The following is a 27,852-nucleotide window of genomic DNA, read 5'->3' on the forward strand; positions in this document are numbered from 1 at the left end:
ACATCTTCCCTGATTCACCGTCTTCCTTTGGTTCTTATTGGACAAACCTCGGGGGAAGGCTTTTCATTGTCCCAGCCTGGCTTATGCCCTCCCATGTGGAGGGGAACGGGTGGGGGAGGATTGGGGGGTGGAGTCCTCTGATAGGCGGCCAGGACTGCACCGTGTGGGGGAAGGAGCTTTCTCCAGATGAAGGGCTTTCTCTTAGGGAGGGATAGACTGGAGCTGAGCAGACAGGACACAAGATGTATCTACCACCACCTGCAGTGTGTGTGTGAGACACTTTCCCCTTGGCACAAAGGCACCAACCAATTTCTCAGACTCATGATCTGACCTTCAGGGTCCAGGTTAGCAGCTCTCACCCCCTTCCCTCCTTCCTAAATGAAAGGATAGCGTCCCAGGAGGACTGCAGCTTGTTTCTCCACCTTAAATTCTCCTCTCCTCTGGCTCCTTGGTGAAGATGGACTCAGGTGGGCGTGACGAAGGGGTCATCATGAGCTAGTGTCTGAACTGCAGGGCAGAAGAGGAGAGGAGGGGTCTGACCACCTCAATGAGGTCTCAATTAAGGTCAGCAAATAAAGGATCGTTTCAAATATTCTGCCCAAGATGCACGGTAAAGAGTGATTCTCCCTGTGCCTGACATTTCCTGCTAGCCCCGAAAGCTAAGCGGGGGCTGTCTGGTGCTGTAATAAATGTCACCATTAGAGCATTATTAATGGTGTCTTCTGACCTGCGGGGTCATATGGTGAAACATAGGAGACAGGGGGCTCCGTGGAGGCTTGAGAAGACCGTAACAGCATCCTGGAGCCCCCCTGGAGGAGGTGGCAACAGGGACGGGGGCAGCGCACCACACGCACCTGGCGCAGGTGCTGCCGTGGATCCTGTGGTGGGGTGGGGGTCGCGAGACAGGACTGAGGGGATTGGCCAGACCTTGGGCAGTTTTCACCCAGGTTCCTTACATGTGTAAAGTATCTGCCTGCACTGCGTTGTTTGATCCTGATGGTCTTTGGTCCCATTTTACAGTTGAGGAGACTGAGGCTGAGAGAAAGTGACTCGTTTAGATTCCTGAAGTTAGCTGGCAGAGCTAGGACGGGGACCCAGGGATCCTGACGCCCAGTCCAGAGGGTGGAACAGAGGCAGCTGGAACAGGGAAAGAGAAGGCAGCTGATGGGACACAGTCACAGCCCTCGAGGCATGGGGCAGCAGGTAGCACCGGGTCTAGGCCCACAGGGTGCACAAGGGGAATTCTGTAAAGTGAGTCATGGGGGTTGCTGTACTGATCAGGCCCTGTTGCTGAATGCTGTTGGAGCAAATGGGTGTGTGTTGACTTTTCCCGTGGAAGATGGGATTCCACTTTCTGGCACCTTCTGTAGGCCCAGACCTCCTGCTTAGCTTCCAGTCTGCATGGGCATACAGGACATCCCCATTCGGAGCCCACAGCCATCCCGACTCCCTGGATCTCCATCCCCAAACTGCTCGTTCTCCAGAGTCCCCCAACACAGTGAGTAGGACCATCTTCCCTGAACCATTCAAGTCAGAAATCTAAGCAACACCATCATCATCATCATCATCATCAACTCCAGTCTCCCTCCTCCCCGCATCTGATCAATCTTCAAATCCCCTGGACTCCTCTCCCTTAACGTCACTCAAATATGTCCTGGCACAGCTGCCATCCTGTGCCAGGTAACCCAGGTCATGGAAGCTGGGATGGCTCCTCCAAGCACACTTCCTCCAGGGAGGTGGTGAGTCTCCGCTTGCCAGCACTGAGGGTGAGGCATGACAGGAGATGCACCCATTGAGGGAGGGGACAGCAGACTTGGCATCCTTCGGGGAGGAGAAGAAGGCATGGAACAGAACTGTTGACAGACTCCGGGCTGCTATATTGGGAAGATTTGACAACACACACAAGGAGAGAGTGAGGGTGCGCTGACGGCTGGTGAGAGGCGTGGGGGCCGGCTGGGGACGTGCTGCCACCACCCACGCGGGAGGAAGTTGGGAACAGATTGCTTGGGACCGGTGCCAACCTCCTGAGGAGCTGTCTGCTCCCTCTCTCCTGGTTCTGGCACCTGCTGAGCAATTGGGGAAGGGGCTGTCTGGTTGCAGCCAGGTTGGCCAGGAACACAGGCTGCACAGTGTGTGACCTGAGACGGGAGCCCAGCTTTGCACAGAGGGCCACTCTGCTTTGGGCCTTGGTGCTCCCATCCCACTCCATGTCATCCCATCTCATCCCACCGCATCCCATCCTAACCCGAACCAGCCGATCCTAACACCATCCTACACGTTTATATCCCATCCCGCCTCCTCCCTACTCCACCTCACCCCCTTTCCTAGCTCCAAATCCTCCACCGTCTTATCCTATCCCAGACTCATCAGCACACGACTTTTCTTCAAGTTTTGTTTGTTTTTATCTCACCTTGAGTGGTTGAGGAAATAAGAGGAGTGGTTTTACTTGTTTATGGTGGAGGGCTGTGGCATTCCTCACACTCTGCCCCCTGGGCTGGTTTGGAACCAGTAATCAATAACTCAGGAGTTGGGCAGGTAGAGTCATGGAGAATGTGGCTTAGAAGCGTGGCCACCATTGGGGCCCCAAGGCCCCTTCTCCATGCCCACACCCAGGGGCTGATATATATGTTCCCTGTTCCTTCTTCCCAACTCCCACCAGAGGAATCATTCCCCCGGGAGTCAACAGGCTGTGCAAGTTCAGCAGCCCCGGGTACAAAGTAGGATGGCACTTCTTGGCCACTCATGGTTGCGCAAGACCTGGCTGTGAAAGGAAAAATGTAAATGACTTTTAATTGTCAGTCTACTCTCCCCTACGCCCCAGCCCAGATGATATAGAGGAGCTGAGAGAACAGTGATCAGACTCCCACATCGCTGACAAGATCTTAGGAAGAAATAAGAAAGGGAGAAATAACCTCCTTTTGGGGTGCCTGACGTGAGCACTCAATTCACGGAACACGTGCTGGTGGGCTGGGAAGGATGGAACCGGGCGGGCTTTAATTCCTCTAATGACTGAGAGGCTGCTCTGCACGTCCCCTTCCTCTTACTCCTACCCTGTCTCCTGGAGTCCTCTGAAATGGACTGGATCTGTTGTCCCTCCTAAGGCAGGGAGCGTGGGGGAAGACAATGCCCCCATCGTCTCTTCCCTGCAGTGAAGAGCACTGGGGGGTATGTCTGTAAGGGGCCCAGCGCCTGGTAGGGCTGAGTCCATGCCGCCCCCCGCTCCTCCCCAGGCTCCCTTTCCCTCCTTGCCTCAACTCCCTCCCTCATTCTCACATGCCCCCAAAGGGGGTTGGTGGGGGGCGGTTCTCACCCCTTGCCTGTGCTGGCTGGAATCTGGGCATGTTCATAATGACTCGGTTCTCTGAGAAACTGCTGGTGGGGATTGGCGATCGCTCTCTTCCATGCGTGCGCCTGGGCACGCATGTGTGCACACACATACATGCCTTGGCTTGGGGGTGGGGTGGGGCGTGATCTGTGAAGGCCCCTAAATGGACCAGTTAATAACATCTAGAAGCATCTGGGCAATGTTCGAGATTTGGCTCCGACCATCAGTATCTGCGTGGCCTTGGGCAAGTCTATTCACCTTGTGACCTCACCGAGGCCCCACTGCACGGGGTGTGGGGGGGCTGCCTGTGAAGATGTGATTCTTGCTGGGGGCAACCAATGAGATCAGGGCTGAGCAGCAGACCTGGAGGGCCAGCTTGGTTCTCTGCGATTGCCAGTGTCATCACCAACTGGCCATTTGCACCAGCCATCATCTCTGACATTCTGGAAGACACCTGAACCAGGTGCCCAGGACAAGGACAGGGCTTCTGACTGGGGACATCCTGGACGGTTTTGGTGAGAAACTCCTCCCACTGATTGGGCCCTGGAGAAGGGTCAGGATTTCAGCAAGCAGAGATGAGGGTGGCCTGGAGGGCATTTCCTGGGAGAGCAAAGGCACACATGGAGGTTGGAGGGTTGAGGGGGTACCACCTACTGGCAGATGTGTGTGTGTGTGTGTGTGTGTGTGTGTGTGTGCAACTCAGGAGAGGTCAGCAGCGTGAGTAGATTTGCAGAACCATGGCCATTTCAGGCTGGGGACGATAGAGGCTCAAATGGGCCAATTCACCCTTTTTACAGTTGGGCAAGCTGAGGCTTGGAGAAGGACAGGCAGGGGCATCAGTGCTGCAAAGGGAATTAGAGCAGCTCAGCGCTGAGACCATGTCTCCAGGTTCCTCGAATTCTGGAGGGCTTGAATGTCCAGCTAAAGCCCTGGACTGGTCTTGCTGCCCTGGAAGTCTCTGTTGCCTTTTGAGTGGGGGAGTGTAGCTGACCGATTGGATTTCTACCCGTTGAGGCTTTTTGCCACTTGGGTGACGTTGGGAGCTTTCAGCCAATGACATGGTCATGCCAGGGTCTGCCAGGCATTGTGCCACCTCAGTCTGGATGCTGGGCTGAGCCACCGGCCTGCATCCAAGATAGCAGGTTCCCAGCCCTGGCCACATGTTGGAGTCCCCGGTGAGCTGAACAAAGAAAAGGTGCCCAGCCCCCTGGGTTCTTGGAAGCCGTCTCTACAGGTGGTTCCTTCAGAGCCGCGCTGGTTTTCAGGTCTCCATGGGGAGACCACAAAGTCCCAGTCAAAGAAGGGGCTTGGGGGATGGGTTCTCCTGAGCAGAGCAGGCTGGAAGTGTGACTTGTTACAGCTGTATTGCCATGGGAACACGACCGGGGCAGGGATGGGAAACACGTGTCACACGCCCCGGCCGGTCCCTCCCTGGTGCAGGGCTCCAATCACACCTTACTGACCTGTCGGAGGAGCCTCACCCTGTGGCGGATTCTAATGACACCGCGGCCCCGCCATCTCCATTTGCCTTGAATTCCTAACTATCTCTGCCTGCGCGGTATGGTCGTTAGCCACTCTCCATTAATATCTCCCACGTCCATCACTACGGTGATGATGATCCTGGACTTGCCCGCCGTCTCACGGGCCAGGGGGTGTGAGGTGGGTCCCCGGGGCCTGGCTGCCCTACCCCAAGTGGGTGGGGAAAGGAGGGGGACAGGCCAGCTTGTTAGATCTAATTACCTGGCTGCTGGCAGTGGGCCTGAGCTCGGCCCACCGCGTAATCCTCTGCCTGCCTTTCCGCCATAATGAGCCTGCCCTCCACCAGCTGCCGCGTGGCTAGATGGGACTGAGTTTAATTGCTACCCAAAATGTCAGCCCTTTCAAACCCACAGTATTTCATCACTTACCTTTAAAGAAGTGGGGGAAAAAATCAATTTGGACCATGAGTTTCGGCAGCAAAGGCTGCAGAAAGGGCTGCCCAGTTCTTCAGGGGAGCTGTTCTTTTCATTAAAATAGCTATTTTTAAAACTCTCTCTCCCTCTCTCTCTCTTAACACGAGATGAAAAATCCCAGCTACAAGAAGAAACCCTTTTATGAGGGAATAATAATATAAAAAAAGAGTTTAAAAAAGTCCACTTCTAAAATGGGTCCCTTTTATTTAACCTCTCAAAGGTTAAAAAAAGAAAAGAAAAGGGTTTTATTCTCAAAGGGTTTTTACTGGTATGATCTCACTTCACCCTCACAGCAGCTTGGGGTGTTGGGGGAGGGCAGGTGTGTCACTGTCCCTATTTTATGGATGGAGGAATGCCCCGAGAGGTTGAAGTCTCTGCTGGGGGGTGGTTACACATCTATTCAGGGAGCAGGAAGGAGGAAACCCATGTTCTGCTCCCCAGACTGGTCTCTTCCTATGGGTCCATGTATCCTGTCCCCGGATCCACCCACCTCCCCAGTACAAGCAATTTACCTACTAGTCAGAAAGTAAAAGTAGGGGGCATTAACAAAAAACCCAGCAGCCCATTAGGGTTGCACACTCATTTAACTCTCCATGAGATCACAGCCATCTTTTCTTACCTAGGGAGAATTCCCCCCCTTTCCTTTAGAAGAAAGGAATGTAATTCTTTTGGAGATTACATTCCCTGGAAACTGGTTTCTTAAGCTGCCGCCTGAAGAAGTGTTCCAAAGTGTGCAGACTAATTAACCCCATTGTTCAGAATTAATCACCTCAGGAATATTTGGAGTCAACAAGAGTTGTATCAACTGGGCTCTTAATAAACCTAATGAAACGACTCAACATAAAGGCATATGAAGCGGAGTTTTAAAACATTAGCGTAGACCACCAGCCTCCCCAGAGCTCTCGGCAGCACCATCAATCTTAATGGACACTTTATTAGCACCAAGAATTACCATCAATTTGGCGAATCCCCCCACGTTGCCTACTGAAATGATAGACGTGTTTTTGTCTGTTTTGTTTTGTTTTGTTTTTTAAAGGAAGAGGAGAGAAAAGGAGGGACTTGAAGTTTTTGGTGAAGGAAGACAGAAGAGAAATTGAATCAGAGTCCCAGAGTGGAAATGACAGTGACAGGGTCTAAAACATCCTCCCACTCCCTGGAGTCCAGTGGAGCAGGGGTCTCTGTCATCATATCCTTCAGGGTGAGAAACTGTCACTGACACACAGTTCCAGCTGTCTGCCCTGACTGGGTTGACCAGCAGAAGTGTCACTGCAGTGTCTGGGGTGGGGAGTTAGGCACGGAAGTGGGTGAATCAAGAAGAGGTGCTTGGAGCTCTTGAGTTTTCGCTTTGCTTATGATGAAACATTTGCTTTCAAAGGTTGGGGACTGTTTCAAATCATGTATTCTCTAGTCCGGCATAATTTCTACAATTTTGCCTTGAGTTTTGAGCTAAATGTTAGAGGGGCCCCAGATTCTCCTTAGTAATCTCCAATCAACCACGAGCCAGGGAATGAAGTCCTCTAGGGTTTTATTTCAAGGGACTTCCCACAATTTGGTTGTCCATCCTGGGTGTTTGTGAGCACTTTGACATCACTGCCCTCCCACTCCGCCTCTTCCTCCTCTTTCTCCTTGTCTTTCTCTCCTTCCTCCTTTCTGTAATTCTGGGGGACACAGTTTTAGGGCTCAGCTCAGCTATAGGCAAGGGGGCCCCACGCTTTCTGGAGTGGCTCTTGCTTGCTGAGAACCGCCAGAGAGGAAGAAGTCCTGGGAAGAACACAGTGCCGTCCCAGAGAGGGCATGGATGGCTGCACAACGTCCAGCCCATGGACAGAGAGTTGGAGAAACAGTGGGGAGGAAGCTCATGCTTGATTTGAGACTGACAGGGGAGTCTGGTGGCTCCTGTCATATGTCCCCAACTTGGATTAGAGCTCTCCATTGTGCAGCTCTGAGGTGCACAGGCTCTGGGACCAGACAGCCTGGGTTTGAATCCTGGCTCTGCTGTGTCTTAGCTATGTGATTTGCTGTGCCTCAGTTTGCTCATCTGTAAAATGGGATAATAATAGTGGCTCCTAAAAGGGTTGTAATAAAGATTGAGTAAATAAGTGTCAAGTTCTTAGAACTGAGCCTGCCACAGAATAAACACTATATAAGTGCTTTGCTCTTACCATTGAAAAGGACACTGGAAGAAAGCAATAGCTAACATTTATTGACCATTTGCGATGTGGTGTCATGAAAGCCTAGGGTGGAAAAAACTGTGAGAGAAACGAGTCAGCAGGCTCAGATACTCCAGATTGAGAAGAGGCTGCCTCAGAGTCTCCCACTGAATCATTGGTGCTCAGTGGATCCAGACCCACTGGGATCTGACGCCAGAGTGAGCTGAAGATCAGGAACAGGTCTAAGCACTTCACACGCATTGTCTCATTTCATCCTCACAGAATCTTAGATGGTCGGTACAATATTTACCCTTATTTTATGCACAAGGGAACTGAAACACAGAGGGGTTAAGTATTTTGCACAAGATCATACAGAGAGTAAGTGACAGAACTAGGGTTCAGACTCAAACAGTCTGGCTCCAACATCTGTAACCTCAACCATTTAGCATGGTACTAGTTGGGACTTGGTGCTTCAAGTCCGGAAGCACATCAAAGAGCACAACCACAACGGTTTCTCTAGAAATCATCCCGGAGCTCAAAAATGGGAGCAGAGGACACTAGGTCTTTCTCTGAAGGCCATTTAGATTGTCTTCTAGAGTAAATAAACTCAAGTAAGTCTTTCTACAAAGGATTGCATCAGTTTTGGTCAAGCAATTGATAGTCAGCATTTAGACTAATTTAGATCCCTGTGATGGGTGTGCAGGAAGACTTCTAGAGTGTCATTGCACTCTCCCTCACTTCTAGAGTGTCACTGCACTCTCCCTCAAGTGCACTTCCTTTGCTTTGCCCAGGCCATATGAACTTCCCCTACTGGCACTCTTAGCATGACATTCCAAACCTTTGTCTCACTTCCTTTTGCCAGAGTATTTAGAGTGTCTAAATGAGCTGGGGTGTAATGTTGTACTCTGCCAGTAGGTGTCATCATCCTATACATGGAATCCTCTACCCTGAGATTTCCTTAAACCTAGAATTTGAGTTCTGTAAAACAGTAATTTTTTTCCTAACACATGCTCAGTGATGGGGCATACAAGAAGATGCTCCATCACAATGGAAAATACAAGAAGAGGAAGCATTTCACAGAGGAACATGGTACCTGGCTCTGGATATGATTGGTCTAAGAACATCTAGTCTATCTGAGCAGGGATATGTCTGCCCAGTTGGATTACCCAGAGAGCTTTCAAAAATTAGACATGATCAAGATCACTTTAATTACCTCTGAATTTTTCTCAAGGCTCATTTTCTGGCCCCTATTCCCATAAAGACCCTACTCCTAGAAAATTTCTCTTTATCATTTCCTTGCTTTCTTGCTTTAAATATGATCCCTAAATGATATATCCCTAAACAACATATTGTTTAGTTTGACCAAAAATAGTACAATTTAATGGTTGTTTCCAAATGCAAACCTGATCAATCAATGTAATACACCATACTAACAGAATAAAGAACAAAAGCTAAAAGATCATCTCAATAGACACAGAACAAGCATTTGACAAAATCTAACACCCTTTCCTAATAAAAAATGATCAACTAGGAATAGAAGAGAACATTCTTAACTTGATAAAGAGTATCTATTAAAAACCCACAGCTAACTTCATACTTAATGTTGAGAGACTGTATATTTTCCCTCTAAGATTAGAAGCAAGACAAGGATGTCTGCTCGTACCACTTCTATTCAACATTGTGTGGAAGTTCTAGCCAGGGCAATTAGGCAAGAAAATGAAAAAATGAAACAAAAGGCATTCAGATTAGAAAGAAAAAAGTAAAAGCATCTCTATTTGCAGATGACATGATCTTATATGTAGAAAACCCTGAAGAATCCAAAGAAAAACTATCAGAGCAAGTAAATGAGTTCAGCAAAGTGGCATGATACAAAATCAGTATAAAAAAATCACTTGTATTTCTATGCAGTAGCAATGAGCAATCTGAAAATGAGATTAAGAAAACGATTCGGTTTACAATAGCATCAAAAAATACTTAGTAATGGCAACTCTCCGAATCTTCTGCTCAATTTTTCTGTGAACCTGAGACTGCTCAAAAATAAAGTTTATTAATTAAAAAAAGAAAAAGATACTCAGTAGTAAATTTAACCTAGGAAGTGCAAGAGTTGTGCACTAAAACCTAAATAAATGAAATGAAATTCATGCGTCGGAAGACATAATATTGTTAAGATGATGTAACAAACCAAAGCAATCTACAGATTCAATGCAGTTCTTATTAAAATTTCAACTGCCTTTCCCTCCCTCCCTCCCTCCCTCCCTCTCTCCCTTCCTTCCTTCCTTCCTTCCTTCCTTTCTCAGAAATATATACACATTCTAAAATTCCAATAGAAATGGAAGGCACTCCAAATAACCAAAAACAGTCTTGAAAAAGAAGAACAAAGTTGGAGCAGTCAAAACACTGTGGTACTGGCATAAGGATAGACATACACATCAGTGGAATAGAATTGCAAGTCCAGAAATAATCCTACTATATCTATTATTTTTGACAAGGGTGCCCAGATCATTCAAGGGGAAAGAACAATATTTTCAATAAATGATGCTGGGACAACTGGTTATCCACATGTAAAAGGACAAATTTGGACCCCAATGCCACACAGTATAAAACATGAATTCACACTGAACCAAAGACCTAATTGTAAGAATTAAAACTATAAAACTCTTAGAAGGAAACAAAAGTGTAACTCTTAGCAACCTTGGATTAATGGTTTATTAAATATGACACCAAAAGTAACAACAAAAGAAAAAATAGATAAGCTAGACTTCAACAAATTAAAAACATTCGAACATCAAAGGACACTATCAAGAGAGTGAATAGACAACCTACAGAATGCGGGAAGATCTCTGTAAATCACATATCTGATAAAGGCCTAGTATCCAGAACATATGGAGAACTCTTACAACTCAATAACAAAAAGGACAAACAATCCAATTTGAAAATAGGCAAAGGATTTGCATAGACATTTCTCTAAAAAAGATGTGCTAGTGACCGATAATTACATGAATAGATGCTTAACAATATTAGTCATTAGGGAAATGAAAATCAAAACCACAGTGAGATAGATACCTCTTACACCTACTAGGATGGCTATATAAAAAACAAAATGGAAAATAACAAGTGTTGGCAAGCACTGTAGAAATTGGAAGCCTCATGCATCACTGATGGGAATATGAAAGTGGTGTAGCCACGGTGGAAAACAGTTTGGCATTTCCTCAAAAAGTTAAACAGAGTTGCCATATGACCCAGTAATTCCATTACTAGGTATAGACCCAAGAGAATTGAAAACATATTTTTCCACAAACACTTGTACAGGAGTGTTCATAGCAGCAATGCTCATAACAGCCCCAAAGTGGAGACTGCCCAAATGTCCATCACCTGATGAGTGGATAAACAAAATATGGTCTATCCACACTATGGGATAATCTTTGACCATAAATAGGAACAAAACATTGATATTGACACATGCTGCGACATGGATGAACTTTGAAAATATGCTAAGTGAAAGATACATATTAACTGCTTCCACTTATATGAAATGCTCAGAATAGGTAAATTCATAGAGACAGAAGGTAAATTAGTGGTTGTCAGAGGATGGGGGAGGGGGAAACTGGCAGTGACTGCTAATAGGTACAGGGTTTCTTTTTGGGATGATGGATGGACTCTGGAATCAGACAGTGATAATGTTTGAATAACACTGTGAATACATCAAGCACCACTGAATTACACATTTTAAAATGGTAAGCCTCATGTAAGTTTTACCTCAATAAAACAAAATTGCAAAAGAAAAATGCAAACCTGACTGTTAGTCCCCAACCTAAAATCTCTTCACTGGCTTCCTATCGTTCCTGAGGCCCACCTGAGCTGCTCTCTGCCCTCTCCTCGGCCTCATTTCAGGGCACCTGGCCCTTTCGCCTTTGGATCCCAGCTGTCTTTCCCTCAGTCCCTTAAGGGCACAAGCCAGGTTTCCCACCTCCCTCGGGGCTTTTGCACAGACTGTTCCTTCTGCTTAAAAATTTCTTGTTTCACCCTCTGCATGTTACATGGAGCATTCTAAGACCTTCCAAACCATGTCAAGACTCACATAGTCCTTGTTCTTTTCCTTCTGAGCATTTGCCCCTATTTGTGAGTTTGTGTACACGCACGCACACGCGCGCACATGCGCGCGCGCGCACACACACACACACACACACACACACACAGTGTATTTGACTAATGTCCCCCTTCCCCACCAGCCTCTGAGCCTTGTTCCCTAGTTGACCCCTGGTCCTGCCCAGCACACAGCTTCTGTTAAGCCTCGGTTGATTCCTTCTCCTGTGGATTCCAGGGCTTACTTTACCAGCCTGATCTTCTTGCATCTCATTCCTCTAGCCCAGGGGTTCTCAATCCTGGCTGCCCACTTGTATTACTCAGGGAAGCTGTTTTTTAAAGAACCATGTCCAGGCTCTAGACAAACTATTGAATCAGAATTTCTGGGGGTGGGATCTGGGCAGGGAGATTTAAAAACCATTCCGCAGTCCCCATGTGTAGCCAGGTTGAGAATGGTTGCTACAGTCTCATTTCCCTGCCTGCTCAACTCAACTCAACCTGCACAGATCCTGGGCACCTGTGAGGTGTCCAGTCCTGGGTGAATCCCCGGAGAACCTAGAGACCTAAGACACCATCCCTGGGGATAGTACACCTCCCTTCTGAGTTTTCATTGCTGGAGATTCCTCAGCATACGGCTGTGATGTCTCCCCCAGCCTCCACCTAGCTCCTTGAACTTGCCTCACTTTTGCCCATGGCTGGGGACTTTTCCAATTTTCTTTTTGCATCAGGCCTGCTTGGGTAGGACAGAAAACCCCTGTGGGTGGCTTCAGATGTTCAATGTCCAGGTTAATACACACTTGCAACTCTAGTCTGGTTCTGCCCTGGCAGGCTTCCATCTCATGCAGAAACCCCTCAGGGGTGGCTCCAAGTATCCTGGGTTCCAAGTGGGAGGGATTGAGATAACAAAGGGGTTGAAAGCGGTTTGCGGTAGGTGTAGGGATTTTGTATTGAAGCTACTTTTGCCTAGAAAGCACGCAACTTTAATTTAGGTTGTATATTACAGATCAAAACAACTGGCAAACATTTTATTAAGATGACTTTATTTATAATTTACACAAGGCTGATAACATCACTTGCTCATATCTAAGAATATTGTTATTATTTTTCTGCAGTAGCTCTGCAGGTGAGAAGTTGGTGAAAACGTCAATGGGGCCAAAGCTATCCCTTGGCACTGCCTCTGAAGAGACGTTTCTGATCTTCCTGGAAAATGCTCTGTTTGACTGTCCTCTGAGCTTAAAATGAGAGGGATACTCACGTCATTTAAAGTAAGGGTATGGCTTTGGCGTGGGAAGCAGGGAGCAAAGTGTTTTGGCCTCAGTTTCCCCTCTGCTATCGACTTGCTCTGGGCCCTAAGGAAATTATCTCCTCAGTTTCTTCTTCTATAAAATGGGAAAAATAATAGAACCTACCTCAGACGGCTTTGGGGAGACTTAATGAGATAATACATGTAAAGAATTAGCACAGTGCCTGATACAGAATAAACTCTCAAGAAATGTTATTACGGCCAGACGTGTGGGCTGTAGCTGGATGTGTATATCTGTGTGCACATGTGTCTGAGGGCCAAGCATCGTATTTCTGGATCTGTCCCTCATGTACCATATCATCTAATATATATCATCTCATGAACAATTGAAGAAAAGTCAGGCATTGATATTTAAAATATGCTCTATATCGCTGATGATTTATGACGTGAGGCTGAAATGTTTTTTTTTGGTCTGTGGCACAACCTGACGGCAAACATTTAATCAATGGACCCCCGTGCTTAGTTCACGTGTTTCTTCCAATGTCCACCCCCCTGAGTGGCAGTTGCACCTGGACCATTATGAGGCCAGGCCCCAGGCCTGGGTCTCTGACTTGCTTTAGGGTTCCCACTGCTGCTGGGGATATGAACAGTCTCTGGGGTGATGGAGGAGAGTGCTGGCAGAGGAAGGGGCTGTGTAACGAGGAAGATGGGAGCTTTGCAGTCAGGGAGACCTGGGTCTCCATTCCTGTTCCACGCCGAGGGAATTGGAGATTAGCAAGATGCAGAGCCAGCGCCCAGCTCCCGGAGATACCCCACAAATGGTAGCGGCTATTACTGTCACTGAGTTTTGCCCCGTTAGTAGCGTCAGGGAGCAAACTTTCCAAACGTCACAAGGAGACGGTAGCCTCCTTTCCGTGCACTGAGGACCCACCCTCCAAGCTCTGAGGGCTCGAGGCTCCAGAGGGAGAGACGCTGCAGATATTGATGGCAGAGAAGGGCCCGCTCGGGGGCCCGCTCCGGTCCTGCTCCCTGAGCCTTGCCCTTCTGGGATGGGGCGCCACACCAGTCCTGCCATGGTGCAGGCGTTGCCCCACTCCTCGTCCTTTTCAGCAGAAGAGAGGCAGGCTATTCTCCAAAGGACCTCAGCTCAGTGCAAAGGGAAACGGTCACGAAGAACCTCCTATCGAGAACACAAACCCCATCGTGGAGGCAGAATGGCAGAGGGACCCAAGCATAGACTCTGGAACTGGGCTGCCTCTTGGCTGGTTCCTAAGCTCTCTGAACCTCAGCTTCCTCATCTGTAATATGGGGATAATCATAGTACCTTACTCGGAAGATTGCTGTGAGGCTAAGAAAGGTATTAAGTGCCTACTAAGTGTTAGTTATAATTACTACAAAGCTCGAGGCCTCATGGAAGCAGTGCCGAGCTTTCTGGGCTCCAAATCTCCTCCTCCAAAGCCCCCATGAGAGACTGGGTGTTCCAGAGGGAAGGGACCATGCTTTGTTCATCTTTGAATTCCAAGTGCCCATCACAGCCTGTCACACAGCAGGTGCCCAATAACTGTGATGTTAAGCCTCTAAACAATCCTATGGTGTTAGGATTGTGATTGCCACTTTAGAGAAGGAACATGAGACTCCCAGAGAAGGGACCTGCCTCAGGCACATGGGGTGGCCAGTGAAGAAACTGGGCTCGACTCCAAGTCTCTCGCTCTTTGCCGTCAACCAGGAGGGTGATCCAGGTTTTCCCAGCTGGCTGGCCAGCTCCAGCCCACCCTGAAACATCTACTTTTGTGACCACTCCTTGCCCTTGCCTGTGGAAAGGGCCTTGGCAGTGTGCAACCCTACCCAGGGGCCCAGCGTGGCAGCTCCCTATACAGGCTCAGAGGGCAGCGTCAGGGCAGGGAGCTAGCCTGGCAGAGGGAGAGGATGGGTGAGCACCCTCCCTTAGGGGTGTGGAGGCAGCCAGTAGGATGGGGAGAAGGCAGAGGTGAGAAGATGCAGACACAGGTCTCTGGGAGGAAGGGGATATTCCTGACCCAGAGTGGCTCTCGTGTGCCTTTCATGACGTGTGGTGGCAGAGGGGGATGGGAGGTGGCTGGCAGGTGGCCCAGAGGTCCTGCATAGAAGCCTGGGAATCTGGGAGGGCGGGGATGGTGAGCAAAGCCTGCTGACCCACTACTGGGCTGGATAGAAAGGACGGTGGGCACTTCCTACAGAGGGGTGGCCTCAGGGCTTCTCTCTCTCAGAGGTCGCTGCCGCAGCCAGGGGCTTGCAGTGCATCCTGCTGACAATGACTTGTGTGGGTAGAGCGCCCACACTGTCTTCTATGCCCAGAGACCTGCCCTTCAGGCAAGGCAGTGTGTGCCCTTGAAGACGGCCTTTTCTCTCCAGGAAAGAACCCGGGTGATCTCCACTGGCACCTCTGAGTGTGAATACGTGCACTGCCAGCTAAAGAGACAGCCTGGTGCAGGGAGGGGAACCTGGCCTGGGCGCTCTATCGCCAACCGGCTGTGTGACCTTGGATGGTCCCCTTCCTCTCCCTGGGCCTCAGTCTTCCCATCTGTAAAGTGGGGGGATTGCATTTGATGACCTCTGAGACCCCTCCTCGTTCTGACAGTGACTGTATCCAGTGGACGCCTAATCAATATTTGTTGAATAGATGAACGAGTCAGTGTGGTTCCAGGTTGGCGATAGGAATAGGCAGGAGATGAGTTTTTTTTTTTTTTTGGCTGCGTTGGGTCTTCGTTGCTGCGTGCGGGCTTTCTCTAGTTGTGGCGAGAGGGGGCTACTCTTCACTGCACTGTGCGGGCTTCTCATTGTGGTGGCTTCTTTTGTTGCGGAGCACGGGCTCTAGGCACGAGGGCTTCAGTAGTTGTAGCACGTGGGCTCAGTAGCTGTGGCTCAAGGGCTCTGGAGCGCAGCCTCAGTACTTGTGGCGCATGGGCTTAGCTGCTCTGCGGCATGTGGGATCTTCCCAGACCAGGGATCGAACCCGTGTCCCCTGCACTGGCAGACAGATTCTTAACCACTGCGCCACCAGGGAAGTCCCAGGAGATGACTTTTGAAAGACAAATGAGGCTGTTTTAACCTGCAGAGCTAACAAAAAGCAGTGAACATTTATTGGCTGCTAACTCTGCTCCTGGTGCCGTGCTAAGCCACCTGAAACTAACACAACACTGTTAATCAACTATACTCCAATATAAAATAAAAATTAAAAAAATTTTCCCATTCTGCATAAGATACACTTAATAATAAATGCTTAATAGGTAAAAAAATCTTTATGGCCCTCCAATGATATAGGCACCATTATTGTTTCCATTCCACAGATAAGAAAACTGAGGCACAGAAAGTTACCCAGCCCAACCTCACCTGGCCAGAATGGTGATATGACTCAGGACCCTTTCAGCTGCTTGGGGCAGAAATGTAACTCTTACAGGCTTAAGGATAAAAGAGAGTATACTGCTCCCATATATGTAAAGTCCAGGATGACCCGACCCAAGAGCCCAAATCACAACTTCAGGAATTCCCTCTCCCCTGCTCACTTCAACGTGGCTCGTGTCAGTGGGGATACCTAATCCAAGAAGAAATATGGTGTAGACGTTAAAGTCCCCATTTTTTTTTTTTTTTTTTTTTTTGCGGTACGCGGGCCTCTCACTGTTGGGGCCTCTCCCGTTGCGGAGCACAGGCTCCGGACGCGCAGGCTCAGCGGCCATGGCTCACGGGCCCAGCCGCTCCGCGGCATGTGGGATCCTCCCGGGCCAGGGCACGAACACGTGTCCCCTGCATCGGCAGGCGGACTCTCAACCACTGTGCCACCAGGGAAGCCCCTAAAGTCCCCATTTTTGAAGTCTGTGTATCTGGATCAAACTCTGGCCTTGCTCTGTGGTCCTGGACAAATGAATCAGCCTCTTTGGCCTCAGTTTCCTTGCCTGTGAAATGGGGATAGGAGTCGTACTTACCTTGTGGGTTTGTTGTGCAGCTTAGATGAGTGTCAAGTGCTAGGAATAGGACTTGACAGTCAGTATGCATGCACTGCTGTTTCTACCTTTAGAAATCCCCAGTGGGGTGAGAGCCCTCCCTACCCTCCAACCTGAAAAAGCCCCATGTTTGACTAATATTGGGCTGACTTGGGTTCTGTGCCGTCTCCTAAACCAATCCCTGTGGCTGGGGGAGGGGATATGCTAATTAGGCCTGGTCACAAGCCCACCCCTGAGCACAGAGAAGGCCCATCTTCCCAATACCATGGACCAAGGGTGGCGGAGCGTTGACCTGCTAGAGGAAAATCAGAGCCTGTCACCAGAGGGGGAGTGGACGCTGAACAGGCACAAACGGATAGGTGACCACGGGTGTAGCTGACCTGGGACATGAACCAAGGCAGTTCTCCCAAGCATGCAAGCAAGGAATTTTTTTTTTTTAAAGGGGAATTTTCTATTTATTTAAAAAAATTAACTTATATACAGAAAAATTAACTTAAAAAATTTCTGTTCAATTCTATGCATTTCAACATATGCATTGGGTCATGGAACCATGCCACAAACAGGATACAGAACAATTCCAATACCACCAAGAATTCTTTCATGCTGGCCTGTTGTAATCAGTCCCTCTCCCACCCCAGCCCCTTGGTAACCACGAATCTCTTCTCTGTCCTTATAGTCTCACCTTTCCCAGAATGTCCTACAGATGGAATTATTGGCCTGGAATCTTCTGAGACCGGCTTCTTTCACTGAACATAATGCATTTGAGATGCATCTGTGGTGTTGCGTGTATCAATAGTTTGTTCCTGTTTATTACTGAGTAATATTCCATTGTATGGTTATACCACATTTTGTTTATCTATTTACCCATTAAAGGGCATCTGTGTTGTTTCTAGTTTTTGGTAATTATGAATAGTGCTGCTATAAACATCTGTGCACAAGATTTTCTGTGAAGTTTTCATCTCTTTGTAAATAAACACCTAGAAGTAAGGCTGCTGAGTCATATGACGAACTTTAAAAGGAACCGCAAGACTGTTCTCTGGAGTCGCTGTACCACTTTGCATTCCTACCAGGGATGTAGGAGGTTCCCAGTTCCCCCACGTCCTTCCCATCACTCGGCAATTGCCAGTAGTCTCTACTCCTGCCATTCTAACAGATGTGCAACCCAAGTATGGAGTCTTAACTGAAAATTTTAATAAACGGTAGTTTTGGAAGTCAGGAAAAGGCTTGCTGAGATGATCAGGAGTCTGATCATTGCATCCCAGACACTAGAACAGTTGGGGTGGGGATGGGGGATTCCTGTGAGTGTTTGAAGGAACTGGCTTAAGACAGGTTGGTGATGGACCTGGGAGAGCAGAACAGCTGTCGGGGCTGTAAAGGCCCTCAACCATCACCCTGTTATCCTCCACTGTACCAGTGAGGAGACCGAGGTCTGGTTGCAAGGGGAGGGACTAGCCCAGTCACAGGACACGTAGTAGAGTCTCAATAAATGGGTGAACGACAAAAGGAACATTTTTCTTCCAGATTCCAGTGGGGCTGGGATAGATAGCTGTGCTTGGGCTAACGATTAAAGGTGTACAGACTGATCTCTCTTGGGTCCTTTGAACTTGGTTCTTGGAGACGGCACGACTCAGAACCAGTTCTTTGTGGCATTGCCTGGCCCAAGGGGGACCCCGTGCTCACTCTCTAAGAAGGAGGGCAGGGTGTGGGGTTGGGATGGGTGGCAATTGTCCACTCTGCAGATATTCATTGAACTTGTTGCATGAAATGGGGGCCATTTTCCTGCCTCTGTGTGACCGTGGCTGACAGCCCTGGAGTCCTTGGGGACTCTGAATCCTCATGAAAGCCACTAGGCCAGGGAATCCAGGCTGTTGCTCCCCCAGAACTACAGCTGCACAGATGACTCCACCCAGCCCCCCTGTTCCTGAGCTTCAGAGAAAACTATAGAGAATCAGGGCTGAGTGGATGGACCACTGCCCCAGGTTCTGGGGGCAAGCAGGGAAGGACCAATGATTACCTTGTGTTCCAGGCCAGAGTGTCTTGCCCCCCACCTCCGCTCCTACAGGTGTGGGAGCGCTTTCTGACGTGCATCTAAAGCACTCGCAGGAGGGGAGGAGGGGAGGGCAGAGAAAACCCCTGTTCAAGAAACTCAGGGTCGTACACCTTGGTCAAGGAGGTGGGCCCCTGGCGTCGATGACTGTAGCCACAATGCCATATACTCACCTCACCTCTCACTCCCGCTCTGCCGCGCGCCTGGAATGCCACCATTAGGGCCACTCGTTTGATTAATACTTTGACTCTAGAGGAGCCCTGTGAAACTGCACATGTCACCTGGGGAGGGCACGTCATTTTGTGTGGTTTGATTAAATTACCTGCTTCCACTTAGAGAGTACCTAAGTATAAGAGAGGTGAGGGCTGATGAGTGGAGGAGGGAAGAGTAGAAGATGGATTGGTCTGAGCAAAAGGCGTGGTCCAGCTATGTCAGGAGGGTGTGTGTGTGTGTGTGTGTGTGTGTGTGAGGGGTCAGGTGATCCAGGTGGGGAAGCAGACTGCCTGTGGGACCTCCAGGGCAGTGGCATGGGCTCTGGAGGAGGACGAGGCAGGAATGGGCCTGAGGGCATCCTTTTTGTCTGCTGTTTACAGACTCACACACGCACCTTATGAAGTCTCTGTGCTCCCGAGACCTTCAGATGCTGCTCTGGGGCTGCCCTTCGGGGCTTCCAGCAGAGTCCTCCAGGACCCCGGCTGTACCCCCTTTACCTTCCCTCAGAGCAGACTGTACCTGAGACAGGAGCTTGTTTTGGAAGGTGCGCCTTGCCTCTTGGCCTCTTTTTCCCACCGGCAACATCCAAGGTGCCTGTGCCCCCCCTCCTCCCAGTTACTGCATTTTGGGCTGAGAAGATAGATTGTGACACAAACAACGAGGACAACATCTTGACAGTGACAGCAACAAATGCCTTTTTTTTTTTTTTTTTGTGGTACGCGGGCCTCTCGCTGCTGCGGCCTCTCCCGGTGCGGAGCACGGGCTCCGGACGCGCAGGCGCAGCGGCCATGGCTCACGGGCCCAGCCGCCCCACGGCACATGGGATCTTCCAGGACCGGGGCACGAACCCGCATCCCCTGCATCGGCAGGCGGACTTTCCACAACTGCGCCACCAGGGAAGCCCTACAAATGGCAGTTTTGAGTGCTTACTTCCCACCAGGCACTGGCTAGCGCTTCACACCACTGCATGTGATCATCACAAAGACCCCATGAGTACCCCACGAATACCCCATTTTACAGATGAGGAGATGGAAGTGCGGCTTGTTCAGGGTCATGCGGTGAGTCTGGAAAGGATGGGGAATTCACATGCGGGTCTGTCTCACTCTAAGTGGATGCTCTTGACTACTGCTCAAGGTCAAATAAAATGGCCCTTAATTCAAGTCGACAGGGGAACATGGCAGGAGGAGCCCCGGGAGGTCCTGGACCCCGTTGGGTGGGGGATAGGAGATCTGAGTCATGATCCAGACGCTGCCCAGGGGAAGTCCCCAGTCTGTCTGGGGGAGAAAGGGTGGCACTGCTGGGGAGTCGTTCTGAATATCCCTGGGGGTGCAGCCCCTGCCCTTGGCTACCATTTACAGTGGAACTTCCCTGCCTCGTCCTCGTCCTCCTCGTTTATCCAAAATTTACTTGGCTGTAAATTTTCCCAACTCCGTGGCCACCCAGCCCTGGCCCCGGCCTTGGTCAGTGGACGCTGCTGAGCTGACAACAGATTCGTCATGGGTGAGTCCTGAGCCAGCACAGCTGTCAGTGGGGAGGAGCGGCTCAGGGCCGCGGCTCAGGGCCACGGCCCTGGCAAGTTTACCCTTGAGCATGACAGGTGCAGACAGAGACCTCAGAATTTGTGGCTCTTCCCTGTGAGTGATGGATGACAGTGGCTGGCTCCTTGAGTCTCTTCCCACTACCTGCTGTCAGAGGACGTGAGTCTGGCTTGAGGAAAGCGCAGTGGATGGCAGTACGCACCTGCTGTATGCCTTTGGGGTAACTTGATCGGTGGGCAGGACTGGGCATGGGTGGGGTGACCCTGGCCAGATTGGAAGAAGGGATGCGGTGGTTGGGAGCTTGATGTCCATTGCTTCTCCACCCTCCTGACAGCCTGTGCCCCCTCTCTGCACAGGGCACGATGTCAGGGCACAGCTCATCATACCTTCTCTCTGGCCTCCTTGCTTTCTTTCAACCGATTCATCCATCCAACGAACACTTATGGAGTACCCATTATTTTCAGGCATACTGCCAGGTGCTGGGGAAAGAGCGGTGAAGAAGACCCCCAAGGTGCCCACCTTTATGGAGCCACGAGTTGGGGGGCAGAAGCCAACAAACTCAATAAAGAAACAGGAAAAAACCCAGGGAGTGACGAGGGCTATGAGAGGATTTCAGATGGTGAGAGAGTGACCAAGGGGCCACTTAAGTGTAGGTGATCAGGAAAGTGTCTCTTAGGAGGTGAGGCTGAGTGATAAGACAATGCTGGCCAGGTCCCATCTATGGGAAGAGGCCTAGGCAAAGGAACAGCTGGTGCAAAGCGCCTAAGGTGGGTGTGAGCTCAGAGCCCTCTAGGAACAGAGACAGGCTGCCCTGGCTGGAGTGGAGCAGAGCGAGTGGTGGGGACATGGCAGACAATGGAGGCTGGCAAGGCAGATGAAGGGCTGATGCTTCTTTAAGTCAGCACGAGGAATTTGGCTTTGGTCCTAAGTGAGATGGGAAGCTATTGGGGTTTAAGGCGGGGGAGAGGCATGCTCTGATATATGTTTTGAAGTGATGACTCTGGTTTTGTGAGAGCAGATGCCACATTTCTCCAGCTGCCAACACACACAGCCTGCCCGGAATATCCAGTGTTGTTTATCCTGGTGCCATTCTGACGATATCAAATGCATTGTGTCTAAGGTGATTTTAAACGCGTGAAGTTTTGTAGTAGCGTCATTATACCTGGACACATACCTCATGTGTATTTCTTTTTGAGACATGTGGGCAAGGTCCAATCTTACCCAAGGAAGATACGGAGCCTTGAGTAGAATTGGCACCATTACAAACCGTCCCGAGTCCATCAGTTACAAAGCCTGCTCTTAATAAATTAAGTAAAGCAGGGAAGTTAAATGTAGGTGCCTTAAAAGCGTGGGCCCGTCGGCCCAAAGGGATATTAACAGATTGGCATTTAAGTGTTGATATTTCTCAAGCTTTGAGCAGCGTCGTAATTTAACACATGGTTTGGTGTGACAACATTTAGTGTGATATGTTGAATCTGAGATGAGCACGTCACATATAAAAGAGAGGAGGAGAGCTAGATGCTCAGAAAGGGAAGGGAGAATAGAAATTGAGAAAAGTGTATTAGAGCATGATAGGGAAGAATTTAGAAACCCTGGAATTGAATTGCAAAGAAGAGCGTGAACTTGCAACTTTTACATTCTGCTCAAACACTGAGATAACCCAGGCTGCCTCTGGGCTCATGCACCTGCCCCAGGTGTTGCGATATAACTGTGCAGCCCTAGTGACCGGGGATTAGTCCTTCAAATCACTTTGTACCAAAAGGAAGCAGGGATTCCCTGAAGGATAACTGTGCTGGATCTTGAGGTGGAGATGTCTTGGTGTTGGAATGCAATGATGCTTTCAAAGATGCCTGCAGGAAAATCGGAACGTGCACAGAGGCCGGCTCAGAGAGAGACTCCTTTACCCCGTTAGGATGCCCAAGCAGGGACAATCTGAGCATAACAATTGGTAATTATGGGCAAGTGACACAAACTAAGCCCGTATAAGAGTTTAAGTACATGAAGTTACCAAAAAATGGAAATTAATAGGAAGGGTGCCAGGGGAATAGGCACAGTTTTAAATATGGTTCACAGAGGGCTATGGATCAGGTCATATGGCCAGAGGTTCACACTTACATTGTGGCCAGCAATCAGGTCTCCAATCCAAATTTTTGTTGGCTTGTTCCAATGGTTTGCTTAAAGGATGAGAATGCATGCAGAACTGTGCTGTTCTTTTTCTTCTCTTCTCTTTTTTTTTTTTTGCGGTACGCGGGCGTCTCACTGTTGTGGCCTCTCCCGTTACGGAGCACAGGCTCCAGATGTGCAGGCTCAGCAGCCATGGCTCACGGGCCCAGCCGCTCCGCAGCATGTGGGATCCTCCCAGACCGCGGCACGAACCCGCATCCCCTGCATCGGCAGGCGGACTCTCAACCACTGCGCCACCAGGGAAGCCCCGTGCTATTCCTTAGGACGTTTATTTGGTGGCGCTCAGGGTTTGTAATAAGCCAGGGGTGGAGTGTTGTGACCTGCAAGGCTTGTTTCAGTCACTTAGTGAGAACATACACACACTCGGACACACAACACCTGGATTCTGTCGTTGTAGACTTTTGTGTGGCACGTCCACACTGTCCGTTGCCCAAACAGGTCTTTGCCACCAGAAAAAGGGTGTATATTGTACCAGAAAGAAATCAAAATGTCTTGAGAAAAGGTGAAGCAGAGGGATGGTATTATGCCCTGGCCAGGGCAACCAGCAATCCAGAGCTGATTTCAGTCAACAGATATGTGTGTGCATCTGTAAGGGTAAAAATGTGAATTATTGCAAAGTTTAGAACTAGAGACATTTAATATATAATCCTGATTTTCAGTTTCTTTTGAAAAATGAGGAGATTTGGAAGTGCTGAGCTTGTATTTCCATTGTTATGGAAGGCTGGGGTTGAATAGGGGCTTCTCCTTCTAGACCTTAGCTGGCCACTCCAGCTAGCACTAGTCCCTACCATTCCCTATTGTGTATTGTTTAAATTACTTTCTTGAGCTCTGTAGACATTTAAGTTTTTGACCCCTGTTGGTGATATCAATCAACAACAATAATAAAGGGCCATTATTACTATTTTACGGGTAAGAAAACTGAGACCCATAGGGCTCAAGCAAATTGCCTTTAAGTCACAGGCTGTGGGAGGGCCTGCTAGATGATTCTCCTACCATCCATTCTCCTCTTCCTCATTGCTAACAGAACCCTATTTTATTTGGGCTGGCAATGTGCCCAGGCAAAAGAGTATGTTTCCCAGCTTCCTTTGTGTTAGATATGGCTGTGTGATTGAGTTCTGGCCAATGACATATAGGCAGAGTGTTATAAGGACCATGAAAAAAAATCCTTAAAATGCAGGGGCAAGTCCTTTTTCTCTCGCTTGTCCTCATTCCTGATGCCTGGAATGTAGATGTGATGGCTGGAGCTCTTTCAGTCATATTGGGCCTTGAAGAGACATTGAGGATGAAAGCCATGTATGTCGAAACAGAAAGATAGGAAGTGGATTTTGTGATGAATGTATAGATCCACCCTACCAGCCCCAACTCGCATTCCATTAGACTTCCTTTATGATAGTTCTCTGATTCTGTAGTTGATACAGAGGTGAGGCCAGGATGTATTCCCCCACTCAAGCTTCCAGTCTGTGCTTTCCATATCGCCTGAAGCTGGCTTCCACACTCCCTCTTGGTCTTCTGGCATTGGACAAGCAATAGTAGCATATGCTTGGACTGGCTAATTAAGCAAGTGGCCACCTTCCAGTTCCACAGAAACTACAAAACTGACCCAAGCAAGGACAACCTGGGAGTTCCTTAGTCGGGGACTGCAGGTCCATGTGTCACCTCACTATAAGAACAGTAGCCTCTGAGTGTCCTCTCTGGGCTGCTCTCCAAGGCCAAATGATGGAGAAACAGTGCCTGTAACAATGGCCAAATGGAGGGGGCTCTCAGGGACGCCCCAAAATTCTGCCAAGGCTGTTACCAGCTGGAACCCGATTTTTACTCATGTGAAGGGTATTCCTGCAGCGACAAGTGTTTTTTCCCTTTAAAGTAATGGATCCCTCTCGTTTGGGTGGTTGGGATTTATTTTGCCTTTGGAAAAGAGAACCCCACACGGTCAGATATTGAGACTTTTCTGGGGGCCATGAATGGATACAGCCTGGAAAATTCTCAAGGTTTGGTGCAAGCCTGTCCAATCTTAAAAACAATGATGATGGTAACATCACTTGGAGCCATTAAGCCATTTTTCTTCTTCTTTTTTTTTTTTTTGCGGTACGTGGGCCTCTCACTGTTGTGACCTCTCCCGTTGCGGAGCACAGGCTCCGGACACACAGCCCCAGCGGCCATGGCTCACGGGCCCAGCCGCTCCGTGGCTTGTGGGATCTTCCCGGACTGGGGCACAAACCCGCGTCCCCTGCATCGGCAGGCGGACTCTCGACCACTGCGCCACCAGGGAAGCCCCCATTTTTCTTCTTGCTTTCACTTCTTCAATAAATGGTCTAAACCCCTTCCCCTATTACAGCCTCTTTCTCTTACTGCTTATCCCAATGGAACCTGCTTCCACCCTCATCACCCTCTGAGGATTATTCTGGTTAAAGTCATCAGCTGCCTCTTGTTACTAATTCAAAGACTTTTTTTTACAAAAAGCTTTTATTTGATTGAACCTCTCTCTGGAGTTTGATGCTATCAGTCACTTTTTCCTTAAAATATTCTACTCTTTTGACTTTCTGACAATATGATCTTTTGGTTTTCCCTCCACCTCTCAGACCGACGCTTCTTTGGTTTTTGTTCACCAATCCTTGTTTCCCGGAGGTCCATCTTTGGTCCCCAGCCTCCCCCTCCATCCTCTCTCCTCTCTCCTTCTCTTCTTCTCACTCCTTCCACTCTCCTACACTTATCTATCACGATGCCTGTCTTAGGTCAAGTCATCAAAAACAGGCTCTAAAATGGAGAACTGCTGAGTTGAAGCCAGGGAGCCCAGACTTTGTGCCCCTGCAGTGAGCTGGCCCCGGGGAGGGGGCATGGCAGTGGGTGAGGTAGCCTCCTTCTAAAAGGCAATTCCTGAAGAATAGCCTAGTGAGAGCAGACAGCAGCAATGCTCTCTGTCACTTGGGGAAATGAGTGCCTTGGTCCCGAAGGCGGGGGGTGGTGGTGGTCTGGGCAGCATCACAGCGTCCACGGTACAGTCCCAACTCTGAATTTATGGTCCTGACCTTTTTCTGTGCAAGTACCACGCTTACCTAGCCAGCCACTGCCGAGCGTACACACTCATATGGCACAGCTCCCCAAATGCCACGTGCTGCATCCACCATTGCCTCTCTCTGCCTAGCATGTGCTGTCCGTGTCTATATTCATTAATTCCACGTACGTTTCTTGAGTGCCCACTCTGCTGTGCCGGGACCTGGGCACTGGCCAGGGGCTTGCTGGAAGTTAGCTCTTGGGCCTGGACTCAACCTGCCAGGTCCAGGAAGGCTCATTGGGCCGCCCTGGCTGATGGAAGGCTGGGTAGCACGAAGCCCACCCAGGCAGAGCCACGCTCACCTACTCTGGAAGCTCCTTGTAGCCAAGCAGTGGGATGTGAAGGGAAAAGGTAACCCCAGGGGGATGGGGCAGACGGGCTCAGATGACAGGCCAGATGTTTGTGGGCTTTGGGGAAAGTGGAGCAGGGCACCCCCTACCCCGTTTAACCCCCGCTTGGCTTCCTGGAAAACCCACAGGCAGTTACCTGCTGGGCCAGCTCTCCTGCTGCGGGAATTGGCCTGTAGTCCCTAATGGCGCCGTGAAGTCAGAGTCACACGCAGATCCTGTGCACGTACATGTACGTGTCCACAAACAGACCTGTGCCCCTCGTGCACACAGGATCATGCCTCCAATTCCCCCACAGGCGTGCTGTGAGCGCGTCCATGCTCCCCACTTACGTACACACATGGACAGGTGCGTCACAACTGCAGGCACAGCCACCGCCTAGGGTCCACACTCATCACCCCCACCCGCCATGCCCACCTTCCCGCTGGCACACGCAGAGAGCACGCAGGCAGAGACTCTCCCGACATTCTCACATGCTGGTGTGAACTCACGCTGGGCACGCTAGTGTAGGAAGCCTGAGTGACCAAAGTCAGACCAGTCCACGGCCTTGCTGGGCATCTGCTAAGTCCCTGCGGCCGGCCAGGGAGGATCGTGGCTCCGGGGCTGCATCGTCAGCCTCCGGAGGGGAGAGGTGAGCCTTTTCTCTTCTCTCCTTTTGGAGCCCCGCCTTCTGAAGTGCCACGAATAAGTATTCAGTTCCCTTCCCTCCCCAGAGACCAAGCTGCTCTCTAAATACCAAGGCAGGAAATTGGAGACTTAAAAAGGTCACAACCGAATATCTGGGAGGGTGGTATTTACTGAGGAAGAGGCTCCTGGAGGGGGAACCTCAGACCCCAGCGGGGAGCCTTTGTTAACAGCCCCATTTGCTGCCCTGGGTCCTGGTTGCTAGATCCGGAGTGGGAGGCGTGGGGGAGCAGCAGACTCCATCCTCCAGGGCAGGGCTGCCTCGGAGCTGGGGGACAGACCTCCAAGGGCAGGAGTGGGCTTTTTGGGGTCACAGTCAGCTCTGGGTGGGCAGAAATAGCAGCCCTTTAAGTGGAGATCCCAGGGATGGGGAGCCCAATGGAGGTCTCCACTTTTTTCTGAGGGGCACATGGGAGAAAGCAGGACGTCAGTCACTACCCCAGGACGATGGGGGCCTGGCAGGAGCCCAAAAGCCCATCGGTCTGCTTCCAGACTTAGGCAGAGAGGTTTCTGGGACAGAATAGTAACTCATTCCTTAGGGAATACTCCCCTTCCTCCCTCCTTTCTTTTTTAAATAGTTAAGGTGAAAAAAAATGGAAAAAAAAAGATTACTTAACAGCTTGACAGCACAATTCCCCTTAAGGTCTTTGTTTAGGGAAATACCTTGATAAGCTGCTTGGGCGAGAAGGTGAGCTCCTGAGGGCAGGTGTTGGCAGGAGCCAAGGCAATAAGAACAACAAATTGGCTAAACTGTTCTGCAGAGAAAGTGAGAGGAATTAGTTTTTGTCCGGAGAGGAAAGGAGAGAGACAGCCATGTGGAGGGGCAGGGAGAGGCAGGGGAGAGTGGGAGGCCGGCCATGCTGGATCTGCTGCTTCCGCCCTCCACATCCTGTCCCGTCCCTCCTCTACCCTGCCCTGTGCGCTAGCCTTACCCCCACCAGCCTCCTCTGCCTCTGGCTTCCGGTTGGGTTTGGCCAATGGGAAGCCCTGACAGGAGATGGGGGGGAGAGGAGAGAGGCTGGAGTATTTACTCCCTGGCTCCCTGCCTGCCTCGGCC

This window comes from Stenella coeruleoalba (genome assembly GCF_951394435.1).
Source record: "Stenella coeruleoalba genome assembly, chromosome: 1".
NCBI classification, from domain to species: domain Eukaryota; kingdom Metazoa; phylum Chordata; class Mammalia; order Artiodactyla; family Delphinidae; genus Stenella; species Stenella coeruleoalba.